The sequence below is a fragment of the Chrysoperla carnea genome, chromosome 1, assembly GCF_905475395.1.
Source record: "Chrysoperla carnea chromosome 1, inChrCarn1.1, whole genome shotgun sequence".
In the NCBI taxonomy this organism is placed as follows: Eukaryota; Metazoa; Arthropoda; class Insecta; order Neuroptera; family Chrysopidae; genus Chrysoperla; species Chrysoperla carnea.
In genome coordinates, this window is record NC_058337.1 from 93,664,147 (window position 1) to 93,677,608 (window position 13,462).

Consider the following 13,462-nt stretch of genomic DNA (forward strand, 5'->3'; position numbering starts at 1 on the left):
ACAGACGGAAATGGACTAATTAGGTGATTTTATGAACATATCTAAATTTTGTTCGTAGCATCAAAATTTTTAAGCGTTACAAACTTGGGATTAAACTTAGGATACCTTCATATATATTACATATATACAGAGTATAATAAACTTATCAAGAAATGCCGCGGACTATATAAACATAAAGTAACAAGATGAAGATACCATTACATCTTTATATAGGTGAAAAAAAAATATACGCCAGCGCTGCAAATTTTGAGACTGAATCCCTCAAAGAAGACCCCGTCTCCACTTTTCTTTGCCCTCCGTTTGATCATTCAAACCTAATTTTCTATATTCTATAGTTCCCGAGACAAACTAGCTTTGATAACGAAGATCGAATTCCGATCGATTCCTATTTGGTATCTAAGAAAAAAAGAGTTCAGTTCACTTAACGGCAGGACAAGAAGAAAAGAGATACATTGTGCTTTGATATTTGTTTATAAAATTGGAATATTATCTATAATAGCGAAGCATATAAGTAATGGCTAGATGTTATATGCTTATAATAATATTATTATGACCTCATTACCATAAATAATAAGATTGTGAAATAATCAAATGCAATATTATTTAACACTAAACTAGTAATTATATTATCATTTTACCTATAATATGTAGATAATAAAATAAATACTATACCCAGGTACTGCCTACATATGTACATACGTTCTATTGTAATTATTTTCACATGCAATTTATATGGAAAACTACATAGAAATATATATGTTATATATAAACAAATAAATAGATATAACGTATTGGGTATATTTATTATTTGTTCTATCATAGAAATAACTAATTATTATTATTATTATTATTATAATGTATTTGATAGTTTGCTTATAAAATATTATATAAAATTTTGATTAAAATAAGTAGGTATACTGATTATACATATACAGAGCGTCCTATCTCTCTATCTAAAAGGTCTGCACGACTCTCTACCAGATATAGTACAACTCTTCAGTTTAAATTTTGAAATCTATTTTTTTGTAACTTAACTCCAAACTCGAAATAATATTTTGCTAAAATTGGATATGTTGATATTGTTTTGCTGGACAAAAAAGTACACATTAAAATTAATTTTATCACTAATGCATGGACATAGAACGTTGGATTATTATATTTTAAACCCCCTGTATTTTTACGTCCATAAAGGTAAAGGATTGAAAGCTTTGAATTTAGATACAGTAAATTATGTATATACTGCAAAAAACGAACTCTTGGTAAGACTTTTCTTTAGGGTTTACTCGAAATTTTTTGAGGAAATTTATTATTAACGGTACTTTAGTTTGCTAAAAAGGCGATGTGTCCACTTTAAGCTCTTTGTCGCTTGTTTGATTAAAATCTGTTTCGTTAAATGATATATATGTATTTGTTATTCATTATTACTCTTTATAACGCTTCCATCATAGTAGCGTTAAATGCATTATTTACATAATAAGCTTTAAAACTGAGCTTCAATCTTCGAAATCAGTACCGAGAAATGAATTCCAAAAATTTTATCCATTGAAAATTTTGATGAAATGTTTCAGTTGTGCTTTGTATCTAGATATATCGTTAAAATCTATTTTCAATTTTTAATCACACTTCTATTTAAAGCGGAGTGCTTTTAAGAATCATGGAGTAAGAGACTTTGAACTAGGAGTTAAATATAAGGGCATAATATGGTCTCTAAGTACTGTTTTAAAATTAGCATTTGCAACAATTGAAAGTAATTTTTTATAGTTTTTTTGAGACTACATCCAATGTTGAAAATGATAAAATTCCGAGTACCTAATCCACAAGGATAAATGATGTGTATAAGAATATTTTTTTTTGTAGTACCCAATTTTTTTAGAGAGGAGACATTCTGTATAAGAAATTCAGAACTATGATATATCTACTCATTTATTTTTTAATATTACTATTATATTAATAAGTTTTCGTTTATGAAGTTAACAAATTATATACTTGATAACATTAACTAAAATTAGAATATTGCTAAAAAAAATTTAATAATTCGAGCATTTAACTAAATTTTGTCATCTGGGGTAAGATGGGGTAGAGAAATTTGTGATTATAAAAACGCTGTAAAACAAAACCTTATCAATTTTTCAAAATTATTTTTCACAAGTTAAGAAAAAATTGCATAAATTTAACTTTCGAAAATTGTATTTTTACCTTAATAATGTTAATATCGTAGCTAGCTAGCAAATTGGCCGATTTCAATGTAAATTATATTTCTAAAATATTTCTTCAATCGGTAATCTATCTGATAAATAAAAAAATTCAACTACTGAACGATAAGGGTGTAGCAATTTGGCCGGACACTAAATTTATGGGTAAATTAAAATTTATATATTTAATTTGAGCTTGGAAATTTGGACGACGGGTGGTTTCGATTATGAATAAAAGTAGGGATAATCGATTGATATGATTTTTACCGGTTTGACACTCCTGTAGTTTGATGTTCCTCTTTTTAAAGGTTTCAAGAAATTATTTTTCTATCTGGTATGTGGTTATATTAACCTATCTGGTTGTTTAAAGTTTGATATCATTTTGGTAAGTAAAAATATTAAGAAAAATTGATTTAAAGAAAGGTAACACATAACCCATCGCAATAAAAAAATGTTTAGGGTCTGAATGGCAGATTTTATATATCATCCCCCACTTTTCAAAAGCATCTAATCAAATTTAAGCGCCCTAATCATATAAAATTTATATTACACACACTAATAGCAAAAAAAAAAAAAGAAAAAGAGAATAAATAGAATATCCTGAACGGAAAAAAGTCTTTTGAAATGACTAATATACGGATGGATATCTACATTTTTAGAATGTATTTTAGGGGATTTTATTTACCTATGTATAAGCATTATAATATTAAATATATACAGAGTCTTACAGAAATGATTGTGTCTCCTTTTGATGTGAAGAAATGAGTATACTTATTATTAACGGAACTTAATTATTAAAAACGCGTTGTGACAAGTTTAAGCTCTTTGTCACTTATTTGATTAAAATCTGTTTCGTTATTCAAATATTAAAGGATTTAGGGGGAAGCGCAGGTCAAGGTATAAATGATATATATTTGTTTTTCATAATTACCCTTTTCAACGCTTTCACCCTTATATGCATTATTTACATAATAAGGTTTAAAACTGTGCTTAAACCTGTGCGTTGGCAAGGTCGCAAGAATTGAAATTATTTCCAGATTTGAAAGTGGGGGTTCATCTTCAAAATCAGAGAATGCTCTAACTGTGTGCTTCTGCACAATTAATAATAAATATAAATATATAATTTTGTTTCATACTTTAAATTACGATATTTCGATACTGTAAAGATAAATTCCAAAAATTTTATTTATCAATTAATTACCCTTTTAAACGTTTTTTGTGAAAAACTCATACCGATCCTCTGTACGGATGAGAAATGAGAAATTAACTATCAAAGTCAGTTTATACCAAAAAAACATATTTCTAATATACCTTACAGAGAATCGATATTAACTTTTCCCAAAAGACGTATAAAAGGGTGTTTAATTGAAAAATAAAATTTAAAATTTTAGGAATCAATTTCATTTTCAATCTTTATAAAAAAAAATGCATGTTTTTTACCATTCTAAGTGTAATAATAATGAGAATGATTAAAGTTTTACGTTTATTTTTGACTGAGTATATATCGTATTTATCGTGCACAGTTTTATTAAAATTATTTAATAATGAGACTGAGAAACTCCTTAATTTTTGTATAATTATAAAGCTTAAAACTTGAAGAATATAACATTTTTGAAAGCACTTATTGACTAAAAAGTTACATTTATTACGACTTGTTCAAATAAAACCATGTAGAAAAGGCTGTTTTTTAATAATTCACTTCTCGCAAACCGTACAAATCGACTTTAAATTGATACAAAAGACAGTATTAAATTATCATTACTTGACATACAAAATTTCAGATTTTTGGTAACACCATCGTTTTGGTATCAAAATTCTTTAAGTGGAATACTAATATGATCTTTAAATTAGCAGGAACTTATAGTTGTTGGACGGGGGGAGGGTGTGGAAAAAGTGTTTGAAATATTCTTCTTTTTTTAGCAACATATGTAAGTCGAAAAACAGCAAGGTTCAGGAAAGAGATACTATTTTCCAAAGTAGAAATGCGTTACACGTTTTTTTGAAACATGCTGTACAGTATTTATTGTAGCGTGATGAACATATAGATACATACACACATACGTACAGAACGCACACACGACTCTCACCGATTATTATGACAATATTTGTCGTGTGTTTGGATTTCCTGTTTCGCACGCGTTGGACACTGTCCACATTCACATTGTAAATAGTTGGTCGTTGGTCGTCGGTCACTCCACCAACAATCATCATCATTCATTGGAACATCGAACATCCACAACAAAATGTTATAGACAAAAATAAAAATAAAAACAACGTGTTTTAAATGTACCTAAGTAAGTAGTAACAGTAGATCTTTATATGACATGCAACCTCATACCCTTATTTTTATTTTAATATTATTATAATATTACACATCGATAGTAAAAATGTTAATAAATGAAGTTGTGTATTAAAAATAAATGTATTAGAATAAATAAAAATATGATCATATGTTTAAAAATTTAATCAAAATCATCAAACACTTCCATTATAGTATTTATTATTACGAGTCGATTTAAGTATCGTCTGGATGATATTGCTTTCTACAGGTCAAATCATGACTATTAACATCTTCAATAAATAGAGAAAATGTCCTGAATTCGAATCTGTGATTAACTTGAGGTTTAAACATTTAAATCGAAATATATTTCTTTAGCACACACAATCAAAATTCATTTTTATTTATTTATAATTTGCAGAGGCGGATTAAATATCGAACAAGCCCTAGGCAAGCAGCGTATTGGCACTCCACTTGTAGCCCATAAGTCATAAATTTTAACTACTTTTATAATAACAGCTTCATTGTTTAAAAATTTTCACATGTGCACCCCTTTGTTAGATACTTCGCTCCCTCAAGCTCGTGCCTACTCTGCCTTACGGGGAATCCACCTCTGCATATGAGACGAAGATATAGCCTAATAAAGTAGTTCAAACGAACGGAAACTAATTAAGTTTTCTTAATATTAAATTTTGTCATCTCTTATAATTAAAATTACTCAAAAATTCTGAATCTTGTCATAAGCCTCAGCGAAATTGAATTAGAGGTAGCTAAAATTAGCGTAAATATACAGGTAAGACAAACAGGCGGGTTCTTCATCTTATTAGTATAGAGAGATTATTAATACTAATCAGAAAGATTTTTAAAAAATTTGTTATTTGAATAAATTGTTAAATTCTAGAAGACACAAGCTTATAGTACTTTCTAATTTATATTAAAGCAAATATCCTTCTTTCTATGAAAATTGAGGTCTTTCTTAATACACCTACGAATGATTCTTAATAGTATACAACCTAAAGAAGACCTTTATTTGCTCTCAAAGCTCACAGAAACCGTGTTTCTATCGCCTTCATAAATTGGATAAGGCCAAAGCAAACTTATATCTCACGAAAAACAGAAAGATGGTCTAAGTACTAAGTACATATGAAGACAAAATCTTGACAAATTTTTGACAAATCATCGGTGTTTGTAATTGAAGTCCTCCTAAGCGGATGGGCCGTTTTTGAAGAAATTGTGTGTGTGTGTGTGTGTGTGTGTGTGTGTGTTCAATAGGATGTGATTGAATTTGGTCCACTACAAAATGGTTTTGAGAAAAAAATTAAAACCCATGAAATAAATGGTGGAAACGCACATAAATAATATACAAACATTACATATAACTATTCAAATGCATTTATTTGCGCTCTCACCATATTTATCTAAAATTGTAAACAGCTATTTGACTAGTATTGAGGTATTATTTATTATTATTCAGGTATTGTGAAGAGGTATTTATTAGAGTTTTATGCGAACAAAGCAAGCTTCACTACCGAAGGCTCCAGCTAGACCAAAGTCCAGGCCAAAGGCCGAAGGCCAGTTATTCCAAACTTTTCACTTCCGTTCTCATTGACTTTTTAGCTTAAGATATGTTCAATTATACCAAAAGTTTGAGGATTATTGGATGACGAATTGAAAAGCTCGTAACTTAAGAACAAAGTATTAAAATGTGACATATCTATAGAATGAGACTAATCAGACTAAGTAGTAGAAGTAGTGGTATATGTTTACTTAGATTGTTTTAAATGATTCAATTTCAATGATTTGAACAATATTCAGTCTATAATATTAAAGACACGAAGCTCCACTAATCAGTATTAAAATTTTTCATAAAAAACTAAAATAGAATAATTTATATTAAAAAAAATTAAATAAATAAATAAAAAAAGTATAAAAACATAATAAAACATAATTTATTAGAAAAGATTAATAATGAAGATAATCGCGTTTTGTTTTCACATCACAAAACATACATAATATATTGTATAGAAGCTAAAATATCAGTGGTTACTTATCAATTGTTGTCATATTTTATATTAAAACTAGATGAAACCTGTTAAACAATTAACATTAGAACCAACAATTTAATTTATATAATATGCTAGTAATAATTGAAAATTGAAATAAGACTGTACTTAGACTGTCAGTAAATATATAAGAGAATAGATGACCGAAATTTTCTGAGTGGGTATCATAAAATATGCACCCCGCTTCGCGAAAGCCTTAGCTGCGCGAAAGTTTAAAGAATTCTGTAATAGATAATCATTCCAGACAATCATCTCAATAGAGCACTATGACTTGCTTGCCGTTAAAAATTGAGCTTTTAAAATGAGTGAATAAAGTAAGTGTTGTTGAAGGTGGAATAAAAATTTGATGAGATTTCAGGACAGACACAAAAGGGTATGTTTCTATTGTAATTTTCAAGAAAATTACATTTATTTTAACGAATACAATCATATCCATTTATAGATCTATTAGGAATTTTTCAAGAATTTCAAAAGTAATTTTTTTCGTAGTTCAGTAGCCATGACAGATAAAGCGTCCTTACTTTGATTACTGGCTGGGCGGTTGCGGGTTCGAATTCAGGCAGCGGCAGTGTGAACAAAATAGTTAATGGATCGCGTTAAACTGATCACAATATCGTCGCTTGGATAAGAACGATGAAACCGATTCCACCCACATCATAAAATTAAGTGTATATATTCGATGTAGTTTGACAAATAAATAAAGATTCAAAATAATTATGTGGGTGGTCTCTGTTATAAACGTGGTAATCTTCTTCCGTTTCAAGATAAAAATACAATGATTTTACTAAATAAAATTTTCCGCTGTATGTTAAAAACTAAGCTTTAGCATTTTTTTTATTTATTTGCCAAATACAAGTGTAAATGTTTTTCCGATTTTTGCTATTTACAGTCTGGTTCTTTCATGATAGATTGAATTTAATAAATACATATAAACATAATATATTTTCAAAATCAATCAAGTATCATTTCAGCAAATAAAATAACATTTTACTGGCGTTCATCAAAAGTAAATTACTGATTAAAGTAAAAAAAAAAACGTATGAAGAGAACAGAGGATATTTGAGAAAATTCCCTAATTGTTAAAAAAAATGTAGGTAAACATTTAATTTGTATAATTAATAATAATATATAGTAAATGAATCAAATTATATTAAGTATTTTATTTTTCATGATAAAGTGTCATAAGTGTGATTTTTAAAAGTCATTGTTCATATTAAAAAAATATTAATTGCTTATTCGTGCTAGTTTTTATTTTTTTATTTTTTACTTGTTATTCAATAAAATATTATTACGATATTCTATCATATTTCCAAAAGACACATCAATTAAAAACATAGCTTTTTTTTGACGTTTACTTGTTGATGATAACGATTTTCTATGTAGTATATATGTATGTTTATATATAAATACAACATCGTCATTTAATTATGAAAATAAAAATGGAATTTTATTTTTTATATTACATTTTATATTGCAAGTTGAACTGTTTGCTGTCCCATTAAATGCCCTTTACTAGATAACATATCGAAACAAAGAAATGAGACTGTTGTTGAGAATCGACTACAAGCTTACGACTTCCCAAGAAGTCTAGCAATATAGCGCAAATTCATAGAATAGAGTGCCTTTTTTCTCATTGATTATTAATGAGATACAGTTTCGTTAATTTTTCTTTGTAATTTAGAGAACTTCTCAATTAAGTCTATTAGTTTAATTCAAAGCTTTTTTGCCTAAATTTAATATTGTCGGATTTATTTGGGTTTAATATCATATATAAATTAAACAAGGTACAATGCTGAGAATATAAATTCTAGTGCATTTTATTTTCTACAACTTTTTTCATTATTAAAAATTGATTTTAATCGAGAAATTCTCGAAATTATAAACGATACTTAACGAATTCATATTGAAACTTAGAATCCGAAAGATATACCTAACTTTCTTAGAAAATTCCATCACTTGAAAGGCGGTAGTTTCAGAATATCGAATACAAACTTTATTTTCGACTTAGCTTTATTTATTCATTGTGCCAATAGTATTTATTTTTAACCAATTTTAACCAAAACGATAAAAGGGCCTCTCAATTTTGTTATAAATATTTTTGAAAATTGATATTGACATTTTTTATGATTATATTTTATATTTATAACTTACGTTGGTGGAGGCAATGGGAAGAATAGTAAATTATAATCTGCATATTACTTACATAACCTTTATTTATTTTGTGTAAAGAAGTAAAAACAAAATAAATTTTAAGGAAAATTTGATTTTAAGTATCATATTTACAGTTATTTTTTTTGATAAAATCTCGAATAAATCTTAAAGTGTATTTAACATAAACTACGTGTATTTATTTACTACTTATTCAAGTATTTTGACGATTTATTATTTATTAAATAAACAATGATTTCATATGAAATTGTCATTTGTCGCCCTTTATAGACGTACCACACATGTTTAAGGGTTAGATTTTCCCTAATATTGTCATTTGTGTAGGTAGTATAGATAGGTAAATATAACACGAATATTATCAAATATTAAATAAAAGTAGGTATATCCGAATATTAGGTGCTCTTAATATTATTGTTCATAATTTTATAAAAATATTTATGATTATATATATTTAATTTAAATCAAAATTACTAATTCTAATCAATCTTGATTCTTTTAGAAAACTTTATGGAATAAAAGTCCTTAATAAGCTGTGTTCCTTAAAATAATGGCCTTTGAGATATCCCTAAAAATTAAAAAGCTTTAAATTTTCTTGGTATTTTGAATTAAAATGTAATTCTTAACATAAATATTAATCGTTTTGTATTCTTTGACTTTTATTGATTTAAATTTTAAATAATATAAAATTTTAATTTAAATAATAGATTTTTAATTAACTTGATTTTTAATTATTTTTCATAGTTCACTTGCGATCAATACGTATGCGTAAGAAGTTTCGATTTTTTATCGACTAATGAACAATGGATATTTTTTAATCGACTTTTATCAACATAATTTCGATTCATTTAAATCTACACTAATAACGACTTATATTGTAGTTGAAATATGGCTTGATATTTTAAAAATTGATCTAAATACTATAGAAAATTCGAAATTTTAAATCAATTTTAAGAATTCTATGAATGCAAATATTATATTTTATTATTATATATTGCATTATTATTTATTTACATATCTGAAGAAAGTTTTGTGTTATTCTTTTACCTCGAAACTACCCCTTTATTGTGATAACACCTGCAACTTCCGAACAGTTGAAGTTATTCTCCTGTAAAAGCTTAATTTCCTAAGAATACATTTTGGAAAATTTGCATTCGATTAATTTAAAGATCGTTCTTCGAAAACAATTTTTAACGGTGATAGAAATTAATTTTTTACTAACTTAATAAGTAGGCACTAGGAGAAGAGATATTTAGTTACTGTTTTAACTTAAACTGTAAATTTTAATAAATTGAAAGTTGGTTATAAATGAGTTAACAAAACTGATTTCAATATAAGCTTAAGTAGCACCTTAGTTTTACAATTCTTTTGAACTACTTATTTCTGGCGCCAACCACATTTTACAGTATAGTCACATTGTATGTTTTTTTCATTCATTCAGTTTGACAATAGCATTTAAATCAACACTAAATATTTTAGTAAATAATTAATAAATATGAATTCTATTTATTTTTAAATAAAATAAATATAAAAGCCTAAATAATGTAAGAGCCTGGTGGATGAATCATATGAATGACAACAAAAAAGACAACATTGACAGTAGTTCAACTTTTTTACCGATTCAAATCAGTCTTCTAAATGTAAGGTGAATTAAAAACTTGCCAGTCTATATACAAGAAGATTCAAGAATATTGTCTAGTAAAACGAGTAATGATAAAGCGTATATCTAATTTTGAAAATAAGGTTTGGTTAGATTAAGTTTCTCTTATATCGTTTTTTGGGAATATCACGAAAAAATATACATTTTTCGCCTACCGAAGAATTATTAAAAAGATATATGTGTTCTTTCTTGAGTGTTCTTTTTTTGATACGGCAAAGTTTTTCCTGTTTTTCGCATTGAATGTGTAGGTCACAAACCATGTAGGTAATTCCGAGTTCTCGTTTAGTAGTCACAAGAAATGAGCGATATGTAAACTCGGTACATTAAAACAAAACTTGAAACCAATTGATGAATGGTAAGTAACCAGGTAGTCTAAAGAACTACTGAAAACTTCCAGTTTTAATTAGTACGAACTATTATCACCAGTTAGCGAGTTGTAGCCATTGACATTACATTACATAAAGCAAGTGTCAAACGATTTGAAGCATGCCATCATCTGAGGTAATTGCTTAGGTCTAATCCATTGTAGATTCGTAAGAAAAAACGTAAAGTGATACGTGATAAGTTTTTTTTTTTTTTTTTTTTTTTTTTAGTTGAATGAAATTATGATATTTTATGTAAAACATTTTGTGATATGAAAATTTAACATTCAATGTATGTTTTTTTGATAAATGTCCCTATATTATTTTGATAAATGTATTTTTTTAATAAATGTCCCTAGTTGACCTAAGCAATTACCTCATATGTTAGCACGCTTCTCACTGTACGGAAAGATAGGCGATGCTTAGTCTATGTATAGCTCTAAAGTCAATGGTTGTAACTCTCAGTTATCAATATTGAGTGGGTAAATGTGACTCTTCATATTTTGATCAAAGTTTTTTTATATATTTGTACAATGTACATATATCGAGATGTGACATCCTGTAAAAATTCTAAGAACATCACCTTAAATATTCTTTTTTAAATTTGATAGATGTCAACAATGTGACGTAATTGTGACGATATATTAGCATAACAAATAAATATCAATGACAATCAATGTATTTAACAACATAACATATACACAACACATATAGATAGGTACCATATGACATGTTTGATAAATATAAAATAGATTAAAACACAAAAAGAAATTTTTATTATTTATTTATTTTATGTTGTGGCCTGTTTATGTCGCCGTCTTCTTCTTTTTCTCCACTCTTCAAATAGGTATAAAAATAAATATTATTTTACTTAAATAATATGCGTAGGTTCATATACAATTTATGTTTTTCATGTGATTAGTATTCATGGTAAACGTGAAGTTACAGTTCACAACACTACAAAATTGTATCGATCTGTAAGTAAGAGTCTAAAATGAATGAATTTTATTCATCATACATATCATACATACATAGTAAATATTATACGATCAATGAATTTTCTATTTTTAAGGATCCCTAAATACAAATTTAACAATTTTATAGCCAAATTATAGTAAAGAAAACTTCTGTAAATCACAAGTTTCGTCGTTGATATTTACGTATGGAGAAAGATAGCCCAATTGTTTGAAATCAATTATGGAACTTTTATTAATAATGTCAATATAGACAAATATCTTGATTTTAATACTAAGAAAGATTCTATAAAACGTTAAAGAATTATATAAAACATTGAAATAATTGTTTTTATTTTAATTTGGGTCATTATGTGGTTTAAAAAAGTAAATCGCGCGTTAATTTTTTATAAATTTCCAAATTGAAATCAGAAAAGAAAAAATTTCACACACAATTATAAAATTAAAACTGAAAATGTATATGAAAATATTTAACCAAAGAATTAAAAATTCAAAATGTAAATCAAAAACAAAAAATTATAAAAATTAAAAAAATAGGAAAAATCTTAATTATAAAAGACTTGGAGAGCTGACATCTTAGCGTTAAAATCGAATAGTTGAACTTTCTATAATAATCTATGATAGTTGGGAATTAGTCTCATGGGAATTGTGGATTATTTGACTACATGGAATTTCTATATTTGTTATTTAGAACTCAGATGACGAATTAACAGTTTCGAGAAGAATCATTTTCGAACATTATAGAATAACTTCTTTATATTTAGAGTTCATGTTTATCTATAATAATACTTGAATTCATCGAATATATTTATTTCCCCTTCTGAATATTAAAAAGTTTTCAATTGATTTCATTTAGTTTAATATCAAATAATTACATATTTACCAAGTATACATAATTAGATTACCTTCAATATCGTATTTCTAAAAGATATTTTAAAAATAATATTATAATTATATGTTTTGAATTTTAAAATACAATGAAATATTACAGTGATCCAAAGGTTGATCAAAAAAAAAAATTTAGAATATCAGAGCTTCGACTCCCATCCAGATGTGTATATTTTTTAATGCCAGTATCCACTTTTTCTGACTTGTTTGGAAGCATATTTTATGGAAATTTGTGGGATATATGATATTAGTCGATTAAAGCCTGAAATATCGCTGGAATTTACGCAAAATATAATATTTTGAATACTCAACTGGATGATTTCAAATTTCTTATCAAAAGTCGTCTCTTGTAAATGAAAATGTGATACATGGTAAGTAGCTAAAACTGAGCGCCAATTTATTTAAAAAAATTCTACAGTTTGCATTTTTTAACTTTTGTATGATGACTTTCCCAATATTAATATCACGTTTGTCGCAGAAACGTTATGTTATATTTTACTGGAATCATATATCACACAAATTTCTTTTAAATAAAAAAAATTATAATATCTCCTACAGTAGTAAAATTTAAATTTAAGGTTTTAGCATTCATGATGGAAAACGCCTTACAAATCTTAGCTTTTCAATGAATGGGTGAGTATAAAGTGTCCACACACAATAAAAGTGTGTTTTTTAAAAGTATTTTTTCATATAATATAATTTTGATATTAGTTATTAAAACTTTCAATGAAGTTAATTATATTTCCATACTTTATTAATAAAAGTAAGTGATGTTCCCAACAAATTGACAATACTTAAACTTGATCGGTCATTATTAAACCTTTAATATCGTGAATGACAAAAGCAAAGTAATTTATATCACTTCACTTTAATTTAATA

General features: G+C 26.6%; 1 protein-coding gene across 1 annotated transcript in view; it reads right to left on the reverse strand.

The window, feature by feature from the left end:
- Positions 1–13,462, reverse strand: part of LOC123292317 (zinc finger protein 80-like) — a 34,164-nt gene that overhangs the window by 795 nt on the left and 19,907 nt on the right. The window lies entirely within an intron of this gene.